The following is an 8,372-nucleotide window of genomic DNA, read 5'->3' as shown; positions in this document are numbered from 1 at the left end:
CTTTTAAACAGTTCTCTCCCTCATCTGTTTCAATGCAGTATACATCATTCCTCCCCTGGTTCATGTCTTAGCAACTACCTGGTAACTTCAAGTATTTTATTACAAATCAAGTCATACTCTTTTTTTCCAAAGTCAGAGGGACAAACTGTAAATAAAAATGCTTCCGATAAAGGAATAAAAGTCAGCATCAGTAAAAAGAATCCAACTTCTTCCCTCTAGGATCATAAACCCAAGTAAACCTCATGTTCAAGTTAGCCGTGTTGTTAAAATTCCTACTGATATGGAGATCTTGAATTTATGTTTAATATTGATTCATATGTGTATGAAAGAGTTCAGTGTTATGTATATTTGTGTAATGTTCACAAAGAGCCATTAGGACTGTCCTGATTTTGCGTCCATTACATATTACAGTTAATATATGCGCCAGCCTGTTTGCATTAGTGAATTATTGTGATATTTTACCTTTTCATCAAAGAGGATGTACTGGATTTTTCCTGGAGCTTTTTCATTGTAGTTTTTCTTCTTAATAACCATGACTTTGGGGTCTTTGTTCTCTCTCTTGTCTTGGTGGAGGACCAAACTGTTCACCTCCTGAAACCTGTCCTAACTGTTGGGTCATTTGTGAGTTGGGCTCACAGTTTTGTGACGTGGGTTTCAGAAAGCAGAGATTTGTACACAGCACCCGCCAAAGATTCCACGTGAGGGCACAGCCGGACTCAACCCCAGTGTCGGTCATCTCACAGGAGACTCGATTGGACAGCATGGAAGGTGAGTCTGAGTTGCACAGTCCGCAGTCATGGAAAATCAAACGCAAGGGAAACTGTCAGGGAAGCATCCAGCCAGCTCTCGTTTTACAAGTGTAGGATTCATAGGCCAGAATGCTGCCCGCTGTCACCGGCTCAGCGACATAACACGGTAAGAATCAACGTGGCAATTCCTCACCCAGCATCCTTCCTCCTTCCCAGTATCGCTCAGCGAATGTGGGAGTTTGTTATAGCTCAGGACTCCTTGGTAGTGCTATAGGTTTAAGTGAGACAGTAGCAACATTTCAGAAGCTCTGTGACTGACCAGTGTCACCACTGACACATGGGAATCACCTGTCAGTGTCTCGCCCTGTAGCCACTGCGTCAGATGCAGCTGGTGTGTCATAGTGCCGGTGACGCCAGGACAACAGCTGTTCAGTGATTACAACGTGGCTTAGTAAACGCACAAGTTATCTCCTTGATGTATTTTTGCTGATCTTTCGTAAACTGAGAGTTGTTTTTTAATGGTATATATCAAACTGTATTCAGTGTTAAAAAAAATCAATATTCTATGGAAAAAATAAAGTGCTACGCTAACCCAAGATGTCTGTTACTCTGCTAAAGCAAAATGGTATGTTACACATACAGATGAAAGAGGAAAATAACACAGTCTTTCTGGGGAAATAAACTCATAAAATACCAGGGTTTACCAGACCAATCACATGCCACTCATGTAAAGCAGTTTGTTTTTTTCAGAGAAGAGGACTTGTAATGTGGACTTAAGCTTAAATTAATAATGCTGAAAGGGATCTTGCCGAGGACACATTTTTAAATGGCAAGCAAACAGCCCTTCACGGGGGGGGGGGGGTCACCTCCCTAAGGCACGTCTTCACAGTGCAGGTATTTGCTGGATCACGGTTATGTCTGAAAGTATAACTATGGAGAATTCTGTATTACTGCCTTTTACTCAGCGATCCTGCAGTTTAAAGCTAGGGAGATCTCAGCGTATTTGATTCCTCCTTTTGCTTTAAAAATCGAGTTATCAGGACTCCTTTTTATTCTGTGGTCATTCATCAGCACTTCCTGGGCACTCACTGTGCATGACGCCATGGGCCTTGAGTGAGCACGCCAAAGAGGAGAGAGGCCAGCCTGTTGCCTGAATGCCCACCCTGGGCATCTCTTCTGTCTTCATTAGTGTCTCCTCGCAAAAAGATAGAAAACTGCCCAGGTCCACCCTGTGAGCATTCACTTTATAGAATGGCATTCATTCTGTAATCTCTCCCCCACTCCGTGATTCATACAGATATTTATTGAACATATGATGTGAAAGATTATCTTAATCCATTATTAAGGGGATCAGCAGGGCTGTAAAGTTTGTCCAAAGAAGTCTTGGAAAGAATGTATGGTCACAGAAGGAAAGAGTGCAGGAATTAAAATACAAAGCTGGCTAATATCCTACAGGGGGGCAATAAGGTATAGTTTTGCAGTTCTTTCACAGATCTTCGCATCTGTATTGGCAAAAGTCCTTTGTAACATCCCACACTTAGGAGACATTTTAACTCCCAGTGACTACTGAGGTAGGTGCTTTTGTTATCCCATTTTACAAGCAGACAGACTGAGGCACGGAGAGGTTCTAAAACATTCGTACTGGCATGTAGCAGGAGCGAGATTCAAAGTCAGGTATCTGGCTCCTGAAGGCTCATCCAGGTCTGTCCTTTTGGATTTTTCAGACTTACTCATCTTCTGGTAAAACGTCATTACCAACAGTGGTCTTTCCAAGCAGAGAAGCTAGCTGAGAACAGGGGCCTGCAAAAGAAACGGGGGGTGGGAATGCGTGTGTTTTGAGAGGAAGGGGGGGCGGTAAGTGGACAAACAGTAAGCGTCTCAAAGAGCAGTAAAGAAATAGCAAAATAATTTTTACCTCCTTTAGAATGTTGTCTGGGACATGCTGTATCCAGTTTGGATCTGGAGAGTAAAACACTTTTTTTAGAAAAAGTAATAATTAAAAGCTACTTTTGGTAGGAAGAAAGTATAAAAATATGAGTAATGATTATAGAATGTGTGATTTGTAATTATTCATATAGATAACTAACAATGTAAAGGAAAAAACATACAAAGATTTGTGTGCAGGGAAGGGGTCAGAAGTGATAAATATAAAACAAAGTTAAGATAGGACTATATCCAGATTGGTAATTGTTGGTGGAAATTGTCAAACTCAACTCCTAAGAATCAAAGAGGTTCAGATGGTTTGTTGGGTGGTTTTGGGGGGGCAGGTTTCCCCCAAAATAAAAATGCTTTAAATCCAAGTTAGTGAAGGAACACTTAAAACCGCATGAAATGGTTGAAAATGAAGCGATGGAGAAGATGGTACCACGTGACAAGGGGAAGCCAGAGTCTTCAGTTGGGGTTTTATCTAGACATGGAAAAAAAATAAACTCTCATTCCTAACTTCTGCTTTAATAGTAGCACTAGGTCAAGTCGGGGTTTAAATCTTACTGACCACTATGGCCCGTAGCCAGACTCAGCCTGCCGTCTGTTCTGTTTTACCAAGAGCTAACTTTTATTCATCTTGGAGAGGGTTAAACCGGGCGGCTCCTTGGAGGCAAGGATTTTGAGTCTTCATCTGGCATACTTTGGTCATGTTGTGAGGAGAGACTGATCCTTGGAGAGGGACATCATGCTTGGGAGGGTGGGGGGCAGGCGCAGGAGGGGAAGGCCCTCTGGGAGATGGATTGATTCGGTGACTGGGGTAATCGGGATGAGTGACTCGGAGGCAATGAGGTTGGCACAGGACAGGACAGAGTTTAGGGTTGTTGTACACAGGGTCGCTCTGAGTCTCAAGCATAACAGATTGGAACCCTACATTGCCTGTACCATCCTCTCAATGCCTGTCATGTCCAGGTTCATTGTCACAGTCTCTTTGAGGGTCGTCTTCCCTTTGACCCTCCAGCTTTCCTAGTATATCTTTTTCCAAGGACTAGCCCATCTTGGCAACGTGCTCAGTATGTGAGACGAAGTTTCACCATCCTTGCCTCTACAGAATACCTGGGTTGCACATCCTCTAAGACAGGCTTGTTCTGGCGATTCACATATTCGGTCTTCTTCTCCAGTATCACAGTTAGAAGCATTGAGTTTTCAGTTGGCCTTACTCACCGTCCACCTTCTGATGCACATAAGTGTTGAGCAACCTTTGAGTTGTTGTAAAGTACCATTGAGCCGAGTATGACCCACAGTGACCCTAAGAACAACAGACCTGAACCCTGCCCAGTCCTGTGCCGTCCACCGCCTCTGACACGCTTGAGCCCGTTGCTGCAGTCTCTATGTCAGCCCACCTGGTGAGGGTCTTCCTCCCTTTCACTGCCCCTCCACCTTCCCAGCCATGGTGTCCCTCTCTGTGCAGTCGCCTCCGAGCTGTTGTTCCTTGAAAGCTGTTAAGAAGAACAGCTCTGGGCTGCCGGTCTGTTACGGGGGATTCCTCACCTTGGGGAAGTCAGATAGCACTCTCTTCTCATCCACACCCTTTCCCATTGTACACGTAGGAAACATTGACCTCAGAAATACTTTGTTGTATGTAATGTCACCATAGTTCTACAAAGATCCTCCAGGGGACTTTTCATCTCACCGACAGCATGAGAAGACTTCTGAGAGTCCCGTGCCAAAATCCTTTTCTTCCCACTTCTCCCTCTGCCCCTGTCACCCAGCTGGTTTAAGGACCGACTGAGCAAACCTGCAAGGGCTCCCTGGAGACCCAGCTGTGTGGTCCGGGCAGACAGACAGATCACCTTCCTCATCACCCTGGCTGGCTGCACATGTGAGAGGCGATGCCTCAGCTCTTTTCCTGATTTTTGGGCCACGTCTTCTTTCACCCCCTAAAAAAGGCTCCAAGGGCTTCCTCTAATGAAATTCCCTGTGTTAACAAGAGTCAATGAAGAACTTGTCCAGAAGGTGAAGCACTCTCAGTTTTTTGAGATCTGCAAATTTCTCTTTTCCTTTTGGAGATGCAGTCTGACTGCACAACGTCCGTGCTGAAGTTCCCACGACTGCCAGGCTTCGCCGCTTTGGAGGGGAGGGAGACCAAACAGCGTATCTCTCGTTGAGTGGGCAGCCCCTTCAAGGCCAGCTCCGCGTGGCACTGGGTCATGTGACAGATGCCTGACACTCGAATGTGTGGGTATTTCCTCTGCACATTAAAACTCCATCTTTCCAACCCAACTGATTTTCCCAAGTAGACAAAGGCTGAGGATATGCTTATTGATTTCAGAAGCTTGTTTTAAGTGGGATGAAGGACAATTTGAGACTGACACACAGCTTTCTTGTCCAGTGGATGCGCTAAGGGTTCACTCAGGTTGAAATGTACCAGTAGTCAGTGATTCCTGCTTCTGAAAGCATCTCCTCCGTGAAGTTACGATGCCGCGTGGAAGCCGGAGCCACACCTCCCACGTGGCCCCTCCGGCCAGCCGGGCCCCTCAGATGAGAGCCGCTCCCCGGCCAGCCCCGGCAGTCTGCAGTTGGGGCCCCTGCAGCCGCACCCCGGCAGCCTGGCCTGATGACCACTGCTGCCGGCGTGGCCGTGGGCTCTGCCGTCGGGCACACACTGGGCCATGCCATCACTGGAGGCTTCAGTGGAGGCAGTAACGAGCCAGCCAGGCCTGACATTACCTACCAGGAGCCGGACCGAGACCAGCCAGCATCTCAAGTGGAGGCTGGTCCTTGCTCCTTGGAGATGAAGCCGTTCAGGGAGTGCACCAACAACCGCGACCTCCGCCTCTGCGAGGGCTTCATGGAGGTGCTGAAGCAGTGCCAGGCAGCGCGGGAACCGATGTAATGAAGTTCGAGTTGAAGGAATTGAAAGTGGTCTCACAGTACTGTGTTAACTCCACATGAAACTAGAATGAACAGTGACATTGTCACAGGTGCACGTGCCCGTCAGCGCTCCTCGATCCCTCATAGCAACCCTGCCTCAGAATCTCTGTTGGTGACTGAGATGACGTCACTAGGACCAACAGGTGTTTGAGTGGCCTCCTTAAACTAGTTGTGATGTGTAGTTACTTGAACTAAATAAAGTATAAAGTTATTTTCTTCAAAAAAAAGAAATGTCCCAGTAGTGAAATAGTTGCCAGATATGGAAAGGCAAGATGGTGGTGGGGTTTGTAGTAGTTGGTGTGTGTGTGTGTGTGTGTGTGTGTGTGTGTGTGTGTGTGTGTTTCTAACGTTGTGTAAAATATTTGGGGCTGTAACCAATGATCTGTCAAGTTCTTACGAGACAGGTCACATATGATGTGGTCACTGAGGGCTGCCCTCAGGTTAACACTGTCCTTACCTCGATTGGCCCTAAGTTTATACAAGTGCTTGCCTCATTCCAGCAGTTTTGTTGTGTGTGTGTGTGGGGGGGGAATGTCCAGTGAACCTCAGTAACCCCATAACTCAGAACAACAACAACAACAAAAGTTTTATTCCAGGAGAATAAAAATTTCAAAACATGTTTACTTCATCATTTTGAGCTAATTCTGCCGCCTTTGCCACTGATCTTCTAGTGGGAAGTGTTGCCTTTGTGCTGAGAGTAAAAGAGTCCACAGGCATCTGAAGGGCCCCCCCCCCCCGTCTCCGGAAGGGGAATCTCCGGACACACTCGTTCATATCCAGCATAAGAAGGTGCTCTTTGACTGGCTGAGACCAGTCTCTCTTGTGGCCCAGTTTGTGGGCTTCCTCTGTTAGCAATTTGAGCCTGTTGTACGGAGTGAAGACTCTCAGTCCAGTCTTTGCCTGCAGGTGCCATTTGGAGGTTGACCAGGCAGTCCAGGTGCCTGTGGTCCGAGGGCTAGAGCCACATGGAGCCCCTCCTGTGGTCTCATTGCTTTCATAATGACATTCTCAGTTAATCAAGTGATGCCGTGGGGATTTCTTCTGCCCACCTCGATGTCACGGATTCGGTGAGAATGACACACATATCCACTGTTCTGGTCAGTCATGGAATCTGTATAAACAATGTGCAGTGTCCTTTGTGTTCATATTGATGAGTTTAAAAACAAGCAGATCACCTTTCCCAACACTCAGGAAGGTGGGTCCTGTGTGTGCCGACTGGTCTACACACTGACCCTGGGCTGGACAAGACTGCACAGCACGTGGTTACTACAGCTGTGGTGTTGAGGCCAAAGGGGCATGGTCGTGGGTGACGGGAAGCTGGTGGTAAGAGGTAAGAGGCTGCTGGAGACATGGTCACGGGCTACGGGAAGCTGATGTTAAGAAGCCGCTGGAGATAATGGCTGAGGGCTACGGGAAGCTGGCGGTAAGAGGCCGCTAGAGACACAGCGGAAGCATACAGCAAGCTGGTGTTAAGAGGCCACTGGAGACATGGCCGAGGGCTACAGGTGGCTGGTGGTGAGAGGCCACTGCTCTCCTGAGAGATCCGAGTGCCCACCTGCCTCATTCAGAGTTACTGCTGCCCACGCTCATTCATGACCAGAGGAGCTAGCCTCCCCCCATCCCTTTAAGGGCACATCTGTCCGTTTACTTTCTGTGGCCTAAAATGACGTCAACTGAAGTATGAAGAGAAGCTCAAGGAAATGAGAAGTGGACACAGGGCAAGCCTCTGCAGCCCTCACCCCTGACACACACGACAAGCTGCCCAGGCCCCAGACAGGCCCAGCCCATGGCCGAGTGTGAGAGGAGGAGCTTGTACTGAACACAAGTACAGGACCAAGGTTCAAGTTCAAAGTGCAACTGTCAAGTCACAGAAGTGACTGAGCTGCCACACTGAGGTGCCGTGTTCCCAAGGGCGTTAGTTACCAGCTATCGGGAAGGAGAGCTTTACTGGGTAGATGAATGGAGATGATTATTGAAAAAAAATCTCCCAGAACATTGAGACTCAGTAAGTTTGTCACAACTGAACACTATAAATGCTGTTTCCTCCTTGTCTGCCTACATTAGTGGACGGAGACTCATATCTACCCCCATCCATCTCCTGGACTCTTCAGCTCCCATGTGCCCTGGGTCCTGGCTCCATCGTCTTTGTTCTAGGGGCTACAAAAGAGTCCTAACTAGCCACTTAGACCAGTTCTCTGAATGATCTCCCGAAATGTCAGAGTCACAGAATGTCAGGCTGCTTGGGGCACGAGGGACTTGTCAGTGATCACTACATTCCTCACAGAGGAGACCCAAGGCCCAGAGAGATCACTACATTCCTCACAGAGGAGACCCAAGGCCCAGAGAGATAGGGTCCCTGCTTCTGTGGTCATGGTTCATGATCATGGGGCCTTTTTAAAAGTCTAGGCCTCCATGTCAGACTCCCAGTGTGTGGGTGTGTGCACCACTACTCCTTAATGTTTGTTACCACTTAGGGTTCTTAACTAGCCCCTCTAAAGTTTCATTTTCTTAAAGTGATGGCAATACTAGTTGCTAAAACAAATTCTCAATTAGTACAAATCTCCAGCCTAGCAAGTCACTCAATAAATGTGTCTCCTCCTACCTCCTGGGACCACACAGGTCTCTAGGCTTCCTATTCAATGTTTGTTATGAACTGTGTCTCCAAAGAAGGTATGTGAAGTCCAAGTCCATGATGTCTGTGAACATGATTGTATTACGCTGGATTCTCTAAGAAGCAAAGTCAGGGAAATGTATGTAGACTGGCAA

The 8,372-nt window shown here is 47.2% G+C and overlaps 1 pseudogene; it reads left to right on the top strand.

Moving 5' to 3' along the window:
- The first annotated feature begins 5,150 nt into the window (after nucleotides 1–5,150).
- Nucleotides 5,151–5,568, top strand: LOC102851181 (annotated as a pseudogene).
- Nucleotides 5,569–8,372: the final 2,804 nt, after the last annotated feature.

This window comes from Elephantulus edwardii, unplaced genomic scaffold (assembly GCF_000299155.1).
Source record: "Elephantulus edwardii isolate Elephantulus edwardi_28Jun2011 unplaced genomic scaffold, EleEdw1.0 scaffold00006, whole genome shotgun sequence".
Lineage (NCBI taxonomy): Eukaryota > Metazoa > Chordata > Mammalia > Macroscelidea > Macroscelididae > Elephantulus > Elephantulus edwardii.
Note: the sequence above shows the minus strand (reverse complement) of the source record. Positions and strands in the feature narration are given on the sequence as shown.